The sequence below is a fragment of the Felis catus genome, chromosome D1 (genome assembly GCF_018350175.1).
Source record: "Felis catus isolate Fca126 chromosome D1, F.catus_Fca126_mat1.0, whole genome shotgun sequence".
Classification (NCBI taxonomy): Eukaryota; Metazoa; Chordata; class Mammalia; order Carnivora; family Felidae; genus Felis; species Felis catus.
In genome coordinates, this window is record NC_058377.1 from 9,292,055 (window position 1) to 9,314,461 (window position 22,407).

Consider the following 22,407-nt stretch of genomic DNA (forward strand, 5'->3'; position numbering starts at 1 on the left):
AGATTTTGGATACTAGCCCTTTGTTCGATATGTCATTTGCAAATACCTTTTCCCATTCCGTCGGTTGCCTTTTAGTTTTGCTGATTGTTTCCTTTGCGGTGAAGGTTTTTATCTTCATGAGGTCCCAATAATTCCATTTTTGCTTTTAATTCCCTTGCCTTTGGGGATGTGTCAAGTAAGAAATTGCTGTGGCTGAGGTCAAAGAGGTTTTGTCCTGCTTTCTCCTCTAGGGTTTTGATGGTTTCCTGTCTCACATTCAGGTCCTTTATCCGTTTTGAGTTTATTTTTGTTAACACTTATTTTTGACAGAGAGAGACAGAGCACGACTGGGGGAGAGGAAGAGAGAGAGAGAGGGAGACAGAATCTGAGGCAGGCTTCAGGCTCTGAGCTATCAGCACAGAGCTTGATGCGGGGCTCAAACTCACAAACCGTGAGATCATGGCCTGAGCTGAAGTTGGACACTTAATCAACTGAGCTACCTAGGTGCCCCTACCATTTTCAAACCTTCCTCCTTCTCTAGCTTCAGCCAGGAGATGGCCGAAGAAGCAGGGAAGATCTGACTTTTCTCTTCTTCCATGCCTTGCTCTCCTCTGTCTCTGCCTCCCTCCCAGGCTGCCTCTGGCCTGCAGAGTTGGAGGCTGGAAGGAAGGAAAGAAGGAGGAAAGAGACGAGGGTCAGGAATATTGCCTCTTGGCTGCACACACCTGTACTGAAGATAGCACCGAGCATGGTGGCAGATGCCCTGCCAACTACTTCTTTCCCAGGGCACTCTGTAGCCTCCTCAGATATGGTCCCAGTGGGGTCCTTGGGTGACAACGGCCCTGAAAAGAAAGCAGAAGCTCACAGCTCAAAAGTCATTGACTCTTCTCAGTCAGACATTGCAATTCCTCCTTCCTGAGCAAGAGTGCCCCCCTCTTGGGGTCACATGGCTCCTCAGCAGTCCTCTTGGTTGGGATTCAAAGGAGCCCAAGGTCTGTCCTCTCCCTCATGGACCCAACCTGGTCCCTGAGAGGTGTTCATTCACCTTCACTCCACTGGGAGAGGAAGGACTCCCAGCTCAGGTGTTCCTCTCAATGTGGCAGCCTCACTCTGATCCAGCCACAGGCTTCCTGCTGGTTCTCATGCTCCACTAAATGCGGCAGGCATATTGCAAGGTGCTTGAGTTCTCTCAGGGCACCCTCTCTAGCTTGACGAGACAAAAGCAGTATCACTCTTCTTCTCCACTCCCAGAAGTGGGGTGGGGTGGGGTGGGGTGGGCGGTGGGACACAGAGCTCTCTGGCATCTCCACGTGGACATCTTCTATGGCATTGGCCTCTGAGTTGATCCCTCTAAATGGATGATGGACAAAGGTACCCAAATGAGTTATGTGCCACTTTTTTAAAAAAGTCTTGCATAGATGGATTAACCACTGTTTTGGAATCAGGGGTACTTGGCCTTTTGCCCTGGGCCTTTGAAGCCAGAAAGAAGTCCATTTTAATAGCATGTTACATAATCATCCTCATTATTAAGCAATGGGACAAATGTAGAAGGGAAGATTTGCCTTAATGGGTCTCCACTTCCAGAAACATACATCACACATCTGCAAGGTATTCTCAGGTTTACTCACCTTAACTCCAAGGCACTACTGTTGTGGGCGCCAGGAAGTCATGGCAGCAGGGAAGGGGGATCATTTGGAGCCAGGACAAGATCTAGTCTTTTCAGCTTTCCTCAAGTCAAAGCCCATAATTTTGAACAATTGGTTAGCATTGTGGATTTACAAACTACTTTCTTCTTTGTTTTTTTATTTTTCATTTTATACTCACAGTCACCCCTCTGTGTTATTATCCCAATTTTTTTTTTCCTAAGAAGTAGTATATCGAAACTCAGAGAACTTAACTCTTATTTAAAGTTATGCAGCTGGTTTATGGCACAGAACTTGAACTCCTGCCCTCTGCCCAGGACACAACACTGTAGGCCTTCTGCACACGAGGCCCACACAGTTTTAGCTTCTTCTCACCAACAGGTTGATATGGAGTAGATTTTCAAAAAAAACAAATTTCCAAAGAGCAGGCTGAATACTCCTGCTAGTAAACCCTATCATTCAAATCAAGAAGTTCCCCTAGATAATCACATATATATTTGGAACTGTGTATTGTGGAGTATCACAGATATATGGTTTTCTAGGAATACATTTGTCATGTCCCGTGTTCTAGCTTGTTTCTGAGATTGGAGATAAGTCTCAGAAAATATTGGTCCTAATAAGGAAGAAGCAGTAAGCAAAAGCTCCAGAGAGGGAGTGCGCCAAGTTGGGTTGAACAAAAGTTTTGATTTGTTTGTGATTTATCACATGTTAAATTTTCAAAATAAATGAGAACATTTGCCCTGAATTTCAACGGCCCCAATGTCTTGTGACTGCTTATGGCAGTCTCCTTGCCAGCTGGAACGGTGCGGAACAAATAAGGGACTTCACGTAAGAGTGAGGGAGGGAATGCAGGACGCATCAACGGTGTGGGGTGAGACTGCCTGGCTCCCAGATGTGTCCCTAATAAGTGATTTTGTCAGAGCACGCCTTTACGTGAGGTGTAAGGCAGGCGTCGGGACTATTGCCGCTAGCCTACTCAGCATGATCTTTTACTGACTGTCATGCGAGTGACAACCAAGAATCCATAGCTGAAACAACAGAGCCTCCAGCTATTTTATCGTGATTTTTATCAGAAAAAAAAATTAATTTTGTATATCCAATTGGATTCCAAGCAGAGGAAGGGAATTCTATGCATATATGTGGGAAACCAATTTTTTTTTTTTTAAGTTTTAGCTGCCCAGACCAGAATCACTTAAAAAAACACTTCAACAGCAAAAGTGAATTAGGGAGTACCTTGATCCCACAGGTATTCAGGAAGCTGAGTGAGGCCCGATACACACGGGCTGAAAGCGATGAACTGAGCTGCTCAGGAAAGGGAATTTCAAATTCTGAGCATGCAGAAACAGCACTGAGATTAAGCAACAGGGACTACATCAAGGTTCAGGAGCCTTTCTCTGCGTGCCTCTGTTGTCCATCTGCAAAATGGGGCTACCATGCAGATGAAAAAGCACAGAAATCAACAACTATTTCACAAGGTTTACTCCATAGTTTGCAATTATGATTACATAATATTCTGCCCATGAAATTTCCTGAATTAATTGAAGGAGAGAAAGGGGGAAAGTGTCTGAATCTTGCATGTGGCAGTAGGGTAGCGGGGAATAGCTCTTAGGACAGTCGCCTGGGTGTGATCTCTGTGCGGCCACTCTCTGGACACACGACACGGTCACAGAGATCATTTACTCTCCTCTGTGTCTCAGCTTTATCATCTGCAAAGCCTCATAGGGTTGTTATAAAGACCAAAAGAGTTTGTGCATGCAATGTGAGAACAGAATGTAGCACAAAATTAGTATTGAGCAAGTATTAGCTGTGATCATTCTTCTTTCTCATTGACACAGGTGTATATAGTCTTAACCTGAGGGAACACATTCAAGATGGCGGCCAAAGGAAAGACCAGGCAGAATAGTGCTGGCTGGATTACAAAAGTGAATTTCAGTTCTATCTAAATATTTAGATTAGCCACAATCAGTATTTGACGCCCCATGACATATGGATGCTGTGCTGGGTACTTTTGTGCATTATCTTTGGTGTTCTCAGCAATACTGCAAGGTAGATAGTAAGACAATTATTACTCTGCTCATTTACAGACAAGGAACATGAAGTTGGAATAAGTTGTCCGATTCCATACGGTAGGCAACAAAACCCAGATTCACACCCAAGTCCATCTAAGCTCCAGAGAGCCGGGGTCAGCGTTCATATGCGCTGCCGAACCGCTCTTTCCTGCATGCCCGTGTGGGGCCAGGCACCCGTCTGGATGCTTATCTGGCTCCAACGTCTCTACCCCTCACAGCCCTGCAAGGTGGGCATTACTATCTCCACTTGCTTTCTCAGAGAGCTAAACCCAACTAAACCAAGCCTTCTGTTTACACTGCAGAGCGCTCACCGGTAACAGTGAGGTAGGAAGCATCTGACACTTTTCAGAGTAGGAATGGAGCTGGCGTTGCTGAAACACTCGGATATATTTATTTCCAACCACGCCAACTGGCACTCTGGCACCTCCTTTTGAATAATGAGCCTCATTCAAAGCCGGAATGACTCATCGCCTGTCAGTGCTAACTAGTGAGGCTTGCTGGCTGCAGCCCCAGGCTCCTGGAGATGGTCCAAGGACCCTCTCTCATCAGTGCCAGGGGGACACCCACCTCCCCTCCCAGCACGACTGTGTCTCAGGGCTTAGATGAGTCCCCCCACCACTTGCAGCCACCACCCTGCTCCGCCTCGAGAAGGCAGTGCAAGAGAGCTACACACACAGCCTAATTACTCTAACTAATGGCCTGTCACAGCACAAGACACCGTGAAATCTTTACCCAGGGGTGAGTGCCCAGGCTTGCATGTTTATTTTTAATTATAACATCGCATAAAGTTACAAGAAGTTGGAATTTGCCTTGCTGTGACATTTAGGAGTCCCAAATCCCCTTGTCTTTTGTTTATTTTGGGTGAGTCCTCCCCTGAGGCGTGCTCCCCAGCGAGGCTGACCATTTGTGGCCACGAGAAGCAGCCCCGTGCGGTCGCTGGGTGTCTGTATCTCTTTGGAAGGTTCGAGAGGGGAACGGGGCTTAAGGCAGAAACCGATCTTGCACGATGAGGGTGCGGGGCTGAGCTCTGCCACAAAGCTGCTTGCTTGCTATCACTGCCCTGGCCTTCAGCTTTCAGATGCGGGGTTTTAAGTTATGGCTAAAATGGATGCTTTCTAAGGATCTTGCGATAATCTAATCTATCCTCTGACTCTAGAAACATCCCCACCAGAGACTTGCCAAGGGGAAGCTATTCTGTTTGCAATCCCACAGCGAGAAATATTTCCCAGCCCCTCCCTTCCTGGCCTTTCGTGGCAAGACATTCCTGGCGTTGACAAGCTTTCTCATAATCAAGGTGCTTTCTTAAACATTCTCTTTTTAGCATTGTCTGTGCTTTTCATAAAGTCTGAGCCTCTATATTACCATAAACCTGTCCCTCTGGGTTTTCTTATACTCCACGTCTCCCCACTTTAGCCTTCTCCTAGCCTGAAGTCCGCTTCATTGCTTGCTCATAAGTGTTCCCTTTGGTCCACAAGGAACTTAAGCACTGTGTCTCTTAAGAGACTGCCCTCTTAAGAGTTAAGTGGAACGTTTAACAAAGAGCATTCCTTGGAACACCTGTGACTATGAATATGAAGTAAGTGCTCTGAGAAAGAGCTCCATGGTAAAAACAAAAACAAAAACAAAATAAAACAAAAACAAAAACAAAAAACAAACCAGAGTACATTTTGGAAGCGGTGGGCTGAATAGAATTGAAGAAGCATCTCTATCATAAGAAGTTGAGCTCTCCCTTCTCTGCCTGTTAGGGCTGCAGGGACTGTGGAATCAGGAAAACAGGGGCAGGGGAATTGGCTGTCTCTGCACAGTTACATAATCTTACATGGGGATAAGAGAGGAAAGTGAGAAAGGCATTTTCCCCCTCCCCTCCCAGGCTAAACCCCGCCTCGTGCGGGGGACATCGTGGAGGAATGGACACGATCATAGACTTTGGAGGTGTGCAGACCACCAAGGTTCAGTCCCTAGCCTTGTGCTCTGTCCTTGTGGGGTATTAGGTGAATTCTCTCTCCAAGTTCTGTGACCTTATCAATGGGATAAAGATTAAAAATACCTGCCTTTCAGGGTTGTGGTGAAGAATAACTGAGAAAACGCAAATAAAGAACCTACGATCACTCAGACTGCTGCAAACACTCTCAGGTCTGAAATCTAAGCCCCCTAATGACCAACCAGGTTTTCTTTCCCCATTGGAAGGTGGGGTTGACTCCACCCTTCTCATCAGAGTCCCTTCCTCACTGTCACTTCCTACTCGGAGGTGGTGTTGTCCAGACTCCCAGACAGACATGCCCATTTGAGGGACGCAAAGCCTGCCTTTGAATGGCGTCGACAGCCAATCCCTAACACAGGCAGGGAATTCTATGGCCAGGCAGCTTGTCAGTAGACTGAAAGCCCATAGAGACTCTGGAAGTGGAAGACTGTGGTATGCTCTAGAGAGTGCAAGGGGAAGTGGTCCTATTCCTGATGTTGGCAGAAAGACCTCCAGGGGCCATCCTGACTCTGGGAGAAGTGGCTGTCATCTGGAGACCAGTCAACACTCATCCACCCCCTCCAGTCTCTAAGCAAGATGGAAACTGGCATCTTTCAGGAATGTTTTACTTGGCTCACTCCGTGGTTTTGAAAATTCATGTTTGTTGCGAAGATTTTAAAATTTAGAGACTATGCAGAAAAATTCAGGTCTACGATGTTTTTTGGTTTCGTTTGTGTTTTAAATCAAAGTATTCCTGCATAGCGGCAATTGCTTCAGAGTAAAGTACATGCAGCCAGGAGTTCCATTCCCCAGTCTCCACCCTTCCCTATTGTTCTGCTTTGTCTTCTGAATGTGTTCGTCAATGGTGCTTCTGGGTACCTGAGTTTGAGCCCGATTCATTTAACAAATGTTGTACCAGGAACTGTGCTAGATGTACAAAACAGACTAATGAGGGAGAAAGATCTGCAAACACTAGGTGCTCTAATGCGTATAGACCATCACGGGATCACCTTCTTTCCGAGTCTGCAGTTCCATGCTTAGTACCTAACATGAGTACTAAAGTTCCTCCTCTGGGAGCTAATCCTCCAGGAAGGACCAGGGTTATCTGCCCTTAACATGGCAAGAGACACAGTGATGAGGCTGGAAAGGGTGACCCAGGTGATCCAGGTGCCAAAGTTCCATAAAGAATGTAGCAACAAACTACATTCATTCTTTTATCAGTGTTGATGTTTATCGTGTGTCGGATGAGGCGAAAATGAAAATTCTGGCCTCAAGGGAGTGAGACACACAAGGTGGAGGTGTTTTCAGCTTACTCCAGGGCGGTGGAGGCGCAGAAACCGCAAGGAGAGACTCCCTGAGAGGTGCAGATGAAGTGTCATGGGAGCCCAGAGGAGAGGAGATTGTCCTCTGCTCCAGGGAAGGGGGTGTGAGGACGCTTACAAAGGAAGCAGTGTTTGAGTTGGGCCTTGAAAGATAAGGAAACCAGGCAACTCTGTGAATCCCATGCTTGCTATGTTTGTGGCTTGGGTCCAGAAATTGGGGCTTTGGGGAAATGGTCACTTAGCTTTCACTTAATCAGGAAAGGCTTTTCAATAGAGGATGGGGAGGGAATCTTTGGAAGGAGGTAAAAGGCACACCCCTTTCACCAGACCAAACAGTTGATAAGCTTCTGGATTGTATGGGCTGGTCACAAAGGTTCAGGTTCTAGTGATTCTGAGTGTGTGATTTTCTCTGTTGTGGGCTGAGTCATGCCCCTTCAAATTCATGTGCTGAAGTCCTAACCTTCTGCACTTCTGAATGTGACTATATTCAGAGATTGGGGCTTTCTAGAGGTAATTAAGATAAAACGAGGTCATGTGGCTGGGCCCTAACCCAATATGACTGGTGTCCTCATGAGCTGAGAAGAGGAGGTGGGGACACAGACACATGGACAAGACATGTGAGGACACATGGACAAGCCATGCACAAACCAAGGGGTGAGGCCTCAGCAGAGACCAGCCCCATGAACACCTTGTAAACCTGTGGTGTGAACCCTCCAGTCTGTGATACTTTGTTATGGTGGCTGGAGAAGACTCATGCATTCCCTGCCATACAGTTTCCTGCTCTTAGACTAATAACTTAGGAGGATAAGTTAGCATCTTTGGCCACATATCCTCATGCCCAAACCACTGACCTTTTACGTCAAGCACCTGTCTGGCTGCATCTTCCACAATCCGTTCCTGCTCTCACCCCCACCCACAGCTCTCTGGACTTCCCAACTACACATTCTCACTCACAGCACCCAGCCCCCTGGAGATCCCTGCACTCACGAGGTTCATCACCTTGTGCCTTTGAATTTATCTTCTCTGCCTGGAATATCCCTTTGTGGGGAGTACCCTTTAATCCTTCAAAAGTCAGCTCAGAAGCATGACCTCTGAGTACGCTTCCCAGGCCTCGTCTGCCCAGTACCTAATCATTCCCTCTGCTATATTCTGAACATAATTATTTATTGCATTTACAGCAGTGTTTTACTTTCCTAAATACTGAGCTCTTCTGTGGACTATGTCTGACCCATCTCTGTAGGCCCTGCACCTAGCACAGACCCTGTCACACAGCAAATACTTAATAAATACTTATTGAATTGGACAAGTAATTGGATAGGTCATCAAATAAATTCACATTTTCACAAACAGTGTAAGTGCAGCAAACTCTGAAGTTGGAACAAGAACATGGGTCTTTGCCCTTGAAACTGCACTGATAAAGTACTTGCCAAACACTTTTACTATTATCGAACGTATATGGTAGGTACCAAAAGTGACCTCAGATCCTGGATCCAGCATCTTCCTTTGCAAAGGAGAAAATTAAGTGCAGAAATGTATCCAAAGTCTCATAGCTAGTCAAGTGGGAGATGTAGAACTGAAACACAGATACTCGGACACCTGACCCAGTGATCTTCCACTTTTCCAGATTCTAGTCATTGCTTCAGGCCTGCATCACATCCCAACTCCTTCAAGGAGCTTTTTCTGATTGTTCCACTCCCTGCGATTGCCTCTCTTCTCTGGAGTTACCATGAGTCAGACCTATGCTGGCTGTAGATCTTGCTCTCACATGCAGAGTTCCAGAAGTCTCTCTTCAGAACAAGCTGTAAAGTCCAGAAGACTTAGATCAAACTCCCAGGTCTCCATCCTCCATCACACACACACACACACACACACACACACACACACACACACACTTGCATACGGACCCAGAATTAACTAGGGGGTGGGCTTCCATGAGAAGGGAGATTTCTGGGATGATGACCTCTTCATTCTGTCAAGCTTACCCTGAACTAGTTTTTCCTCCAGATGGGTAAACATGGGTTTTCATATGCCTCCTTCTGATGGAGCAGGAGGTCCAAGATTCTCAAAAGTGGAATTCATTGGAAAGAATACTCAGGTTGCTCTTGGAAATCTGTGCTCTTCAGGTTCATCTCTCCCACTTAAAAGTAGAGCATCTAGCCCGGACTTTGTCCTTCACGTTAGCATTTAGGCACGTGTCCCATACTGGAAATTGATTCATGGGGGCAGTTCAGGCGGGGAATCTCTTGTTTTTCCCACTGCACACACAAACCCAGGCGACTTTCTGGATCACGCCATCCTCTAGTAACACTGAAGAACACTGCCCACAGGGGGAGGCATCCTTGTCATCTTTGTCCACCACTTTCTGAAAGAAAGAGTGGTGATCTGAAGTACTGATGCCATCTTCAGGCAAGATTTCTTATAAAAACCCATGTTCAGGGAAAGAAAGCTTGAGTAATCAGGCCCCATAACATAAGCAATAAGAATTTTGCAACGACAGTTCGGCAACTAGATTTATTTGTTTGCCTGGAACTGTATTCAGTACAGCTAGAAGTAAATGTGAAAGTAGCTTGAAGTTTGCGTAGATAAATTGTCATTGATTTTAAATAAACAAGTATCAATTCTTTCATTCTCCCCTTAACAACAACTTAAGTGGAGATCAGGGATGATTACTGACGTTTCCTTCATGACTTCAGCATACATATATTTCGTAGTAGGCACTTGGCCCTCAAAAACCATCTGTTGAATGAAAAAAGAATGAATTGATCAGTACATTTTGTTAAGTTGCTCTTGTTTCTATCATCTGTCTTTATCTGATTTCATATTTATTATAAAGCAATTGGTGAAGTTGCTACATTCTGAAGTGCAGCCCTTAGCATTTCCCTGGCAGATACGTGACCAAGACCAGTCTATTCATTCTGACTTTCCCAGTCTTAAGGTTTCCTTCTGAGTGTATTTGACGGTCAGTACTCCTAATTTGTTTCAAGACTGCTGAGTGTAACACTAGTGTTAATAATTACAAGAGTGAGTGTTCAATGAACAAGTCTCAGACACGGTGTGCTGGACACTATGCTAGCCATCTTACGTGCAGTATTTTACTTAATTTTCCATAAGCTCTAGGGACGCCTGGCTGGCCCGGTCGGTTAGGCGTCCCACTTTGGCTCAGGTCGTGATCTCACGCGGTTTGGGAGTTCGAGCCCCGCCCTGGGCTTGCTGCTGTCAGCACGGAGCCCGCTTCAGATCTTCTGTCCTCCTCTCTCTGTGCCCCTCCTGCGCTCTCTCTGTCTCTCTCTCTCAAAAAAAATAAATGAAACATTTAAAAACTTTTTCCATGAGCTCTAGAAGGTAGGTGCTCTTATTTTCTCCTTCTTAATCTTTAGAGACGAAGATGTTAAATTACTGGCTAGCAAGTGAATAAGCCTTCCCTTGAACTCAGAGATCCTGACGTTCTGTCTCCCTCCCTTTCTCGCTCTCTCTTTTTGATCCTTAAGTTTAAGCTCTTGTTCACTGTACTATACCCAACTCCATAATAGGCCAAATACAAGTTCACAGAACATAATGTCCTAGGCATATGGAGGATATGCTATGTAGACCCACCTTCAAAAGACCTACACTATCTGTGCAATTATTTAATAGCACTTAGGGCCTTTGGCCAAGCCACTCACACTTCTTTGCCTACGTGTGATTCTGATTCATGGCCCATGCTCATTTGTTAGGATAAATGTAATCCTGCCCTACATACATTAAACTTAAACGATACATTAACTTAAACTCTGAGTTCTTTAGTATGGATCACCAGCTTGTCTAATCCTAAGAACTATATCTTCTGAAAGAATTGCCAAACCCCATCATTACCAAGGATATCTTCTGGTCTAAAGCCATTATTAATTAATTCTGGGAAATATTCAAGAAATTTAAACCAAGACTTTGTAGGAAAAAAATGAATCGGTGCTGTGTCTCTTAAGGGCATCATAAATTTTAATGTGGTGAGTTTCATTATTACAGTCTCACTTGATCCCATACCGGGTAAGACGTTCCAGATAAGTTTCCAGGTGTCATCGAAAGAAAGCCTCAAGAAACCTTTCCAGTGTTTGGTTGTTGCTTTTGTTTTTTAATTTTTTTCCCTCAGCATTAAGTGCCTTCACATGTAGCAGACAATGTTGTTAAGCTTCATTGTTATTGTGTAGCATTGCTTTCATTATTAACTATTATTTCTCTGACAGTGGTAAGCTCTAGAATTTAGATAGAGAACTGCTAATTTTGAATGGAGAAGTGACCAATCATAAATGACATCAGCTGTTTTCAGTTTTCTCTTGCCAATTTTTCTTTGCTAAGGGATCGACTACTACCAATCGAGGGGTCAGTCTATAGCTTCCTACCCTGTCAGTCTCCCAAATGAAATTAATTCCTGGTCTAGAAGCCGATAGATAATAAAATGTCCTTAACAGGACATTTTTTTAAAAAAAAAAAAAAAGGTCATTTAAAAATAAACAGATTTTGAAAAAAAGGAACTGGAATTTCAGCAAGGCATAACAATTTATTTGTGGCAACTAAGGATTGACTTCCACACAGCAACAGGAATTAAATATTGGACTGCATTGTTTCACAAATGCACAGAAACTTCAGCATTGCTGAAAGTGCTAAGATTAAATCTTACGGATCAAATGAATTTTTCTAGAAATCCTTGAGCGTAAGAGAGAATTATGATTAATGTTAAAGTAGCATAAAATTAGCACTGTCATTTCTGCCTAGATGGATTCTTTCTTAAGCGCATTGTTGTATAAGATCCAGGAAACTGCCTGCCCAGACAGTATCCACAAGCAGCTGTGGCTTGAGGCTGGATCTCTGGGTATAATTACTTGCCATCTTTCCCAGTGCTGGAGGGAGGCGGGACCTGGACAGACAGAGAGGCTGCCCAGCCACACAGAGCCCAGGATAGTGAGTCAATCCTGAAGACCCTGGAGACACAGGCAAACGGATGTCCTGCTGGAGGGAAGAGAGAGAGGGAGAGAGGATCCAAAGCACGCTGGGTGCTGACAGCAGAGAGCCAGATGCGGGGCTCAAACTCTCGACCCATGAGATCATGACCTAAGCCTGTTTCAGATGGATGCTGACAGAAGACCCCAGCCCTCTTTCCATTTTTCTCTTTCCTTGCTGAAATCCTTTTATTTAACTATTACGGTGCACCCCCTAGATAAAAAGGCAAGATGCACAAAATTAAGGAACGTGGGGAAAATGCCACACATCCTAGAAATTGTATAAAACTCCTTATTTTTAAATTCTCAACTTCCGTTTTCAAAGCATGCTCGGTAACATCTCTCAGATCATTTTATATCCTAGTCGTTAGATATTAAGCGGGGAAGCTGCCGGGAGACCTTTCTCCAGGGGGCTCTTGCACGTCTGCGCATCTTACAAGCAGAAGCGTGGACTGTCCTTTGCTCTGGGTTACCTTTGAAAGGGTATGTGTATGGCAGCTAGCCTTGGGGAAATGAGTCTTTCCAGAGCAAAGGGCAGGCATGGTTACTGCTCATTAAAATAGATACTGTTCATGAAGAAGAAAAAAAATCGTAACCTTTGTGTAATGATGAATGTTGACTAGTCGCCCTGGTGATCATTTCCCAATATATACAAATATCAAATCACTACGTTGCACATCTGCAACTAAGACAGTGTTATATGTCAATTACGCCTCAACTGAAAAAACAAAATCGTCTAGATTAGTTGAGAAAAGCTCTTGGGGAGAACCTCTGTGTTTCCACGTGACCCTAGGGAAGCGCCTGTGTGGGCCAGTGGGAACACAAGGCCAGGGGGCCTTTCTCCGGGCCTGCATTTTGCAGTTTTGAGTTATTTACGTGTGATATCTTTAAAACACTTGTATTATTATTATTTTTTTAAGTGTTTATTTTTGAGAGAGAAAGAGATCACGAGCTGGGGAGAAGAGAGAAAGGGAGAGAGGATCCGAAGCAGGCTGGGTGCTGGCAGCAGAGAGCCAGATGTGGGGCTCAAAGTCTCGACCCATGAGATCATGACCCAAGCCGAAGTCAGAAGTTTCACCGGCTGACCTCCCAAGGCTCCCCCTAAAACACTGACATTACTGCTACTACTACTAAAAAAAATATGGGCTCCCTTAGCTCCAGGTCCCTCCCCATAAGGGAAACTGCTGTGTGCACAGGCATCTGTTTGGCCCCATCCGCGGGACTCCCGTGGGACCTGAACAAGGGGAACCAGTGCACATATGGGGGTGCTATGCCTCTTGCTGGGCCATCCTTTGCCCCGCACCCGTCAACTCTCCCGGCTTGCTGGGCCCTTGCTGGGCCTCCCTTTCTGCCTCCTACTAGCATCCAGGAAGTTGGCAGGCTGACACGATAGGGTAAAACCTCAGACCTTCCCAGTTCTCAGCAATCGCATGCTGGCTGACACAGAAGCTGCTAGAGGAATGGTAGCACCCTCCCATCAGCCGCCCTCCCGCCAGCCCTGGTGGGGGCTGCTGATTCTGGGGTCCTCTTCCCGGTCAGGCTCCCGATGTGATTCTGTCCTCCCTGCTCTGCAGGCCGGTTCTTCTGGTCTTGTTGGTCAAGGAAGGCGTCTGCTTCTTTGATTCCCCAGGTTTTGCCCACTTGACGGGATTTCTTGTCTTCCTGTAGGTTTCTCAGGCTTCGCCTGTTGGAATTCCTGTCATTATGTTTAGTACCTCCCTGCCTGGCCCCTGAAGAGTCTTTCCTCTGGTTTTTCAGCTTCTCTGCCCGCCCCCCACGCCCACCCCCACCCCCACCCCCACCCATGTGGCCTGTTCTTCTGCTCCAGATCCAGATCCAGCCACGCCCCCAGAGCCCCTCAGTGCCATGATATGAGCTTTGCTGCCTGAGACCCAGAGGCTGTTCTCTCCTTCTACAGCTTGCGTTAAACACTGTCCCTCGCCTTCTTTGTCCTTTATAGTACTTGCTTACTAGGATGTCTTTCCCATTAACCTCTTAGCAACTTGGAGGGGGAAGGATGCCGTACTCCTTTTTCACATACCCCTTACAGACTAGTGTTTTTACAAACAATAGTCCCTAATTAAAATCAGTTTTACTGTTACCCATAAAATTAGTGCAGGCATATAAAATCATTAATATCTTTTACCTTCGCAAGGGAAAGAGGAGCGCCATTTTGCCACATAGACCATTTCCTCTCCCTCGTCCGTCCTTGAACTGCTATTGCAATGTCGAAGTCCCTATTGCACACAGTACTTTGGTAAGAGCTACAGAAGATGGCTTCGCGACCTAGGCGCTGTTCTGAAGATGACTCGGAGGCAGGAATAGAGTCGCCCGATGAGCAGGACTGGGGACCTGAGCGGCCCTGGAGGACGGCCATTGCTCATTGGAGGAAAGGAGTGAATCGAGTGAAGAGCTATCCGACACAACATGCCCGGGTACGCGGACAGCAGGACAGAGGAGGAAGGCTCCAGGGTCATGTTAAATCTCTATGGGATGAGGGCAATGGGCTGAAGCGACTACAGAAGGAAGGCCTTATTTCATCCATATTTTAGAAAGCTTTTCTGGGGCTTCTCAGGGCAGAAGAGTGACCCTGGGGGTGCCCGGGTGGCTCAGTCGGTTAAGTGTCCAACTTCAGCTCAGGTCATGATGTCGCAGTTTGTGAGTTCCAGTCCCGCGGAGGGCTCTGTGCTGACAGCTCAGAGCCCAGAGCCTGCTTCGGTTTCTGTGTCTCTTGCTCTCTCTCTCCCCTCCTCTACTGGTGCTCTGCCTCTCTGTCTCTCAAAAATAAATAAATGTTAAAAAAAAGAGTGATGCTGGAGGGAGACAGTCTCAGGAAACCTGAGTGCCCTCTGCTCTGCTCCCACCCTTTCCCCCCTCGTGGCCTTCAAAGAAGGTTCACCCGGTCAGCCAAGCCCAAACTCTGCTCTTCCCCACTTTCTCCAGGGGTGGTGGGGGTGGGGGTCAGTCTGTAAGAGAGAAGCAAGGCCCCGGGAGAACAGCTGTTCCTTCCACGGCACTTCTTTCCACATGTTGGAGATGAAGACACAGGGCGTGCACAGCCTCTACATTTTATTTTCTGATGTGCCTGGCACAAATGCCAAAGACAGCTACAAGTAATTGCTCTCCAAGCTCCAGTGAACTAGAACATCTTCATTTAAATCATGCATAGCCCAGAATTTTTTTTAAAGGAGAGAAAGATGACTTTATGTGGTAGTTGCTAGGCAGCCAGGCGCTCGGGGAGCTCAAACATACACGCCGCTTTGCAGAATCTCAGGAAGCCACACTGTCCTCTTCCAAAAGCTCTCCTTATGCAACACTTGCGAGCTTCCACTGCATCCAAAAATGTAAGCTTGTCTTGTTTTTAACCACCCACCATTCCCACACCCCATTAACCGGTGCTAAACCAGAGGATGATTTGTGTGACCAAACCTCCCGTGTCACCGAGGGCCTTGATGCAGGCTAGTGTTTGGGCAGGACTCTGATGAAGGTACTGGGAGAAATGAAATTTTGAAGATTTAATTTGTTGCCTCACATGTGCATGGAGAAATTTTGGAAAATGCAGAAAACCATAAGACAATTAATAAAAAAATATAATAATCCTACTACTCAGAAAAACCAGTGATAAATATGGTGATGTTTCCTTGTATAGATCTATAACAAAATCGACACCACTAATTGCTCAGGACTTAACACAATGTCGAAAAAAAAAAAATAGTTGGCACTTTCACTCAATTTAAAAAAATATTTTTTAATGTTTATTTTTTTATTTTTGAGAGACAGACCAGAGGGTGAGCGGGGGAGGGGGAGAGAGAGAGGGAGACACAGAATCCAAAGCAGGCTCCAGGCTCCAAGCTGTCAGCACAGAGCCTGATGTGGGTCACGAACCTCAAGATCATGACCTGAGCCAGTCGGACACTCAACTGACTGAGCCACTCAGGCACCCCCAACAAATAATTTTAATGAGGGATGTTATGTCCACTTTTCTATGAATATTACAAAGAGGAGTATTTTCACATTATTAAAGATTTTTAATGTTTGATTAGTATTTTGTCACATATATGCATTACGAATCATCTATTTTCATCTCGTCTACTATTATTCTGTATTTTTTCCTAAATTTTAGCTAGTTGAAACAATGCTGTTATGAAAAGTCTTTACATAATTCTTTGACCATTTTCTAGATTTCTTTATAATAGATTTCTAAAAGTAGAGTTATTTGGCCAAAAGGCATGGATTCTACTAAATTTCTTGAGAGTTATCATCAAAGTGCTTTCCAAAACACTGGTAATAATTTACATTTCCACCACAGGTTCTGATCATTCCTGTCTCACTGCACTTTGATGAGGATATTAATTAGTGTCATTTTTTTAATCTGTAAATTCTGTTGGCATTTTATTTTATAAAAGATATCCCTTGTTATTGGAAACTGATATCTTATTTTGACTTGATATTAAATATTTTTTTTACAGTTAGTGGCCATTTACAGTGCTTTCTTTGTGAATTGTGAGTTAACAGCCTTTATGGACTTTTTTTTTCTCCTAGGGAGGGGACCTTGCAAAGGCATGAACACCAAGAGGCGGGGTTACGGGGCCTTCGAGTCTGTCACAGTCAGCTCAAAGTAAGTTTGAGATTTACTAAGACTTTAGTCTTACCTAGCTCAAGGGATAAAGGTACTGACATTTAAAAAAACCAAGAGGAAGGATTTCTTTTTAGAGAGTTGTCATGGCACTTGCTGCCCTCCATTTTGCCACTTTTATGGACAGAGCAGGGACAGAGGTTTTTTTCACCTTCAGCCAAGAGAGGGGGCTCCGTGAGCATTGTGCAGAGATCTGACCCGTGTCCCCTCGTGTTTGCGGGGTGCAGTTAGGAGAAGTGAATCTCACCAATCAGATGGTGGCCACGGAGAGGTGTCCTGACTCCTGCCTAAGACGACTGCTCAGAGAGGTGACCGAAAGGCTGGCAGGTGCCTGCCATGTGCCCAGGGGCTGAGGAAGAACCAGAAATGGCTTGTGGAGGAAAACCATGGTGTGTGCTAAGAACCTCCCCTCTGAAAGCTCCCCATGAGAGAGACGATCAGGAGTAGAGACAAAGTCCCAGCACACCTGGATGGCACTGATAATCATCTCTGCCAGCCAGCAAGACTTTTCCTGTTCCGGTCTCTCCTCCTCCGTCCCTCTCTTTAACCCCTGCAGAGCCAGAGCACATGGTAAATCAAAGGGCAGAAGAACAAGGTCCCTAACAGCCAGGAAGCCTGTGGCTTTCTTTGCCTCTATTACTGTAACTTGCTGGTCCCGGCTGACAGAGAAGAGAGGATATAATTTCAAATGAAACTTAGAGTTTTAATTTAACACTACATTGGACGTTGTAATCACTTAGGTGAGAATGTTATCGTTGAAGTAACCAAAATGCATTTTAAAAAATCCAAAAGTAACTAGAAACTTAGAAAACCTTCCATGTTTTCATCCAAGGACTAGAAAAGAAACAGCCTGCAAAGCCAGGGGTGAAGGGTCAACAGTGAGGAAGAATAAGGTTATTTTTCGCCTCTACTCTTCCAAGTTGAACTCAGTCAAATCTGCGGCTAAAGGGGGACCCCGGTAATTTCTCTACCCTGTTTAAAAAACAAGATCTTGGCTATTCTAATCCATTTCTTTTCCCTAGACAAAATTTCTTAGAAGATTCCTAATTAGGATTTTTATTGGAGTAAGCCAGGACTTTTAATTTGGAGAGAATTTACTTCTGCGCGATGTATATGTTACCATCTGGAATATTGTACCTCTCCTTTTCTTCAGTTATTTTTGGATTCCAGTAAAATGTAGTATTAGTCACCCTCATTATTGTCCTACACAATTATTGTTGGCTTTAATCCTGTGAATTTTATGGTTTGTTTTTATTGATGTTTCTGTTCTTGCTACTACGAATGCAGTATTTTTCCTCTCTTGTCTTAAAACTGGCTGTTGAGTTTGAAATTAAATATAGCAATTTGTTCATTTAAATTGTAGCCAACCACTTTAGTAAACTTTTATTAATTTTAAGAATGCTTTAGTTGATTATTTTGCTTTCCATGGGTTTGTTGTTAAACCATCTGCAAATCAAGGTAAGGATAGCTTTAGTTTCTGGTTTGCATTTTACTGCATTGTCCAAAAAAGCAGAAAAACATCAGTGGTGATGTAGATCAGATAGGTCTTTTAACTGGAATTTTTTCCAGTGTTTTAACCTTGAGAATGATGTTGGCTATTGTCTTTACAAAGATGTCCTTTGTGTGTTAAGGAAGCAAAATGTTATTCCTAGTTTTATAAAAATTAGGTCAAGAATGGTTTCCAAACTGTTTTGTCAAAGACCTTCAGTTAAAGTTATTTAAAGGCTTCCAGTGAAAGACATTTCAGCACCCAAAATAGCAAATCTTTCCAGTGTGTTTAAACACTCTGGTTTATTCATAATTCAAACTTTATACTGTAAACTCAGTATATATGCTTATGTTTTGCCTGAAATGAAGATACAAAACACTGTCAGCTTTTATAGATTTTTAAGGCCCATATAGAACTAATACATTGACTGACAGGACACCTAATCACTAATGTTGTACCTGTGTTCACTTTTCAGAATAGGACAAATGATAGATATTTTTTAAAATTCCACAGTTATATTAAGAACAGCTAACATTTTCAGCACCTGTGGGCATTTATGAAAGAATAAGGTATCGGCAGGAGCCCACGTATGTTCATGAAAATAACACGTATCAAATTACCCAACTTACTTTTTTATGAAGTTTTAAAATGAGGAATATTTGGTAGACAGAACGAAACTGGATTTCATGAATTCATTTACTTCATAAAGCATCTCTTGGTGTTCTCTTGATCTCTGGCTATTGAGTTTGAAATTAAATATAGCAATTCGTTCATTTAAATTGTAGCCAACCACTTTAGTAAACTAAAAGTAAAATGAAAAATATGGTCTGTAGTATACAGCTTCACAACGATTTGAAATTGGAGTCCAGATAGTGGTTCTGTGCTCCAAAGAAGAATTATCAGGAGAGGCTCTTCATCCTCCACATTAAATATTTTTATCACGGGGCGCCTGGGTGGCTCAGTCAGTTAAGCGTGCGACTTCCGCTCAGGTCATGATCTCACGGTTTGTGGGTTCGAGCCCCACGTGGGGCTCTGTGCTGACAGCTCAGAGCCTGGAGCCTGCATCAGATTCTGTGTCTCCCTCTCTCTCCCCCTTCCCCATCTCACACTCTGTCTCTCTCTCTCTCTCTCTCTCTCTCTCTCTCTCTCAAAAATAAATAAACTTTTAAAAAAATTATAAAAGTTTAAATCAGTTACTGGGATGAAGGTATAGGAGGTGATCAACTGAGGAGATCAAATGGCAAAAAAAAAAAGAAAGAAATCAAAACCTTAAATGCTCGTCATAGCTTGAAACATAAGGCAGAAATATAAAGAACAAGCAAACCCTAGAAAAATGAGTGTGCACAGTGACATGTGGATGAGTGTCCCACAAGCATAGGAGGATGCATCGAGATGCCGGGTCTGGCAGCTGTCTGCATTTACACCAAGAGCATCGATAGAAACATTTTCTGAGTGCCTTCAAAGGCGAGACTTCTGGTCAACAGAGAGCAGCATCTCGCGGTGTGTGCTGTCCCAGGCTGGCTCCCGGGAAGCAGATGGTGGACTTCCGGTGACAGGATGTGTATCGGGTGTGTCCTTGGAATGAACACCGGTGGAAGGGCAGGGAGGAGGCAGGGGAAAAATGCGAACTCATGACGGCCCAATAGCTTCCTTGACCAAACTCATGAGGAGCTTTAGAGCCAGAAAGGCTCTTCAGAAGTGTCCCAAGTTGGGCCAAGACGGCCCAGCCCCCGTACTCCCACATGAATCAAGCCCTGGATGGGGGCCGCCCAGGGAAAGGGGCATGACCTTGGACGAGGCGGCTCTCTGCAGCTGAGGCAGACCCCGAAGGGGCTGACAGCTGAAGACTGTCTACAGCCAGCACTGCCAGCAGCTGGGTCAACAAATCCTTCAGGGAAGGGGTTTCTGGGCCACGTATCACAGTGTCCACCGCAGTGGGAAACCCCAGTGCCTGCTGCAAGCCCGTTAGAAATGCTGGGGAGAATGTATTTTTTTACATGTTTTTAATACATGGTTAAACATAAAAAAGCAAGAAAGGGTGCCAAAAGTGAAGAAGAAATGACAGGCAAGTCCTAAGAACCAGATACATGCCTTAGGGGGACATGGTTTTCAGCTCACTGAGGAGGAAATTAAAGCTCTGGGCTCTTTTCCCAGTCCTCTGTGAGAAACAAGAACTGCAAACTCATACCTTGAGTGTGTGGTCCGAGTGTGTACTATCCTCAAGGTGAAAGAACCCTAAAATGAGATATTAACATAAAAAGTTAATGTAAAAATGGTTCTATGCATAGAGTCTCTACTGAGGCAAAGTAAAACAAAACAAAACAGAACAAAACAACCACCAATGTGCCCACCCTCAGCATACCTGAAGCTCCAATGGTAGACTGTGACAACCAGAGGATGTCCCATGCATGAAGAGGATGACACAGGTCAGAACCTTCAGATGCCAGAATCTACAGACTTAGAGCTTCGGAAACAGACTCCAAGATCCACATGTTTAAATGGACAGAGCAATAAAGGAACAAAATGCAAAAAGCAAATCAGCTGGCAAAAATAACAGAGAGAGATTCTAGAAATTAAAAACACAGACATTGAAAAAAAATTTTTTTGATTTCATCAACAGATGACCCACTCAACAATACACCATTAAGGAGATAAAGGATTAATTTGGAAAAACCAATATGCAGATATGACCTGGAATGCAGCCCAGAAGGATAAGAAATGGAAAATATGAAACTGTCTGCTATGTTCAAGGTACCTTGTAAGATGCTGAAAAACTCTTTTCATTATTAAATACTTATGAAATACCTAGTATGTACGAGATGTTGGGAGAGACATAGGGATACCATGGTGAACAAGAAAGAGTCACAGTGACTCAGGAGATTTATGTTGGTGTCACCAAAACATGGTCTACACTTTCTAACCCATGACCCTTTACAAAATAAAACAAAGAAATAAATGATGAAAATTATGAAGAGCTATCTGGTAATGTGATCTGGGACTATATCAAGCTAATGAGGAAATATTTGTACCACTATGCTTTTGACCGTTAACCAGATCTGGAAGAATTACTCCTCTCTGGACCCCACGATTTAAAGCTGGATGTTGGGGCACCTGGGTGGCTCAGTTGGTTGAGCGCCCGACTTCGGCTCAGGTCATGATCTCACCCACTCTGGTGGGTTTGAGCCCTGCATCAGGCTCTGTGCTGACAGCTCAGAGCCTGGAGCCTGCTCCGGATTCTGTGTCTCCCTTTCTCTCTGCTCCTCCCCTGCTCGTGCTCTGTCTCTCTCTCTCTCTGTCTCTCAAAAATAAATAAACATTAAAAAAAAATTTAAAGCTGGATGTTGACAAATGACAAAGAGTCCAGACTCAGGAGACGAAAATGTTGACCAACCTAGAACGTGCATCGTTTAAGAAATAGTTGGAGGGTTTTCCAGCCAGAGAAGAAGAGCACAAGTAGGTGCAAAACCCTCCAGGACTTTCCGGCCCCAAAGTAGTGGGATTCAGCTTAAGGCTTTTGTGGCAGAAATTAAGGCTTGGCCTCTTCCTTCGCTCTCATTCTACAGTTCATCTAATTTCTGGCTTTCCTTCTGGTGGGGTGAGGTCACGTGACTGAGTCCTAGCAAGTAGACCGGAGCAAGAAGCACTCAGTGCTGCTTCCAAGCCTCAACCGTAAGAGTGCCACACGTACATCTGCACTGTCACTTCTGGGGACTAGGTGCAGAACACGGGGGCCTTGGAACCAGGTAGTAAAGCACACTATGGAAGGAGCCTTGGTCACTGAGTCACTGCATGCAGTGAAGTCTCTACCGATGAGGCGTGTTTATTTCTAGCTTTACATGATTGATAAACACACATGTATACGACTTGAGCATTATACATTTTGCTTTTATTATTTTTTTAAAGTTAGCAAATGTTACCTAAATAATACAGTTTCTTTAAATAGGGCTCCCACCCACTTTTTACTCCCAGTTCCTGCCTGACTCATTCTAATGGAATCCTATTTACGGCAATTCTGTGTCCCCTAGGATAACACTCTCGCAGGGAGAAAGCTTTGCCCCTACCTCGAATTCTTTTTGTTGCAGAACTTGGCGTATCATCTTGTCACTGGTCCAAATTCTCTCAAGGACACGGAAGGTTTTCCTTATTCTTCTCCTCCAGAAATTAACTTAGACACCTGCTCCTCAATCAGAGTTACTTGAAACCTGGGACCCTTTTACAGTCATGTGTATATCCTTAAGACCTACCACAATGCGAGGCATGTAGCAGGTAATTGCTGACTGAATCAACAAACAAACAATAGAGGAGAGTCACAAATGTGAAGCTATGCCTCTCATCT

The 22,407-nt window shown here is 44.5% G+C and overlaps 1 long non-coding RNA gene across 10 annotated transcripts in view; it reads left to right on the forward strand.

Moving 5' to 3' along the window:
* LOC111556558 overlaps positions 1 to 22,407 on the forward strand; it is a 415,573-nt gene that overhangs the window by 318,205 nt on the left and 74,961 nt on the right. For 7 of the 10 annotated variants that reach the window (XR_006585899.1, XR_006585905.1, XR_006585898.1 and 4 more), the window contains one exon: positions 16,489 to 16,564. This is a non-coding gene — a long non-coding RNA (uncharacterized LOC111556558). Of the gene's footprint in view, positions 1 to 14,101; positions 14,382 to 16,488; positions 16,565 to 20,691; positions 21,229 to 22,407 lie in introns of those variants that run through there. The other 3 variants (XR_006585906.1, XR_006585900.1, XR_006585904.1) reach the window with 3 other exon arrangements.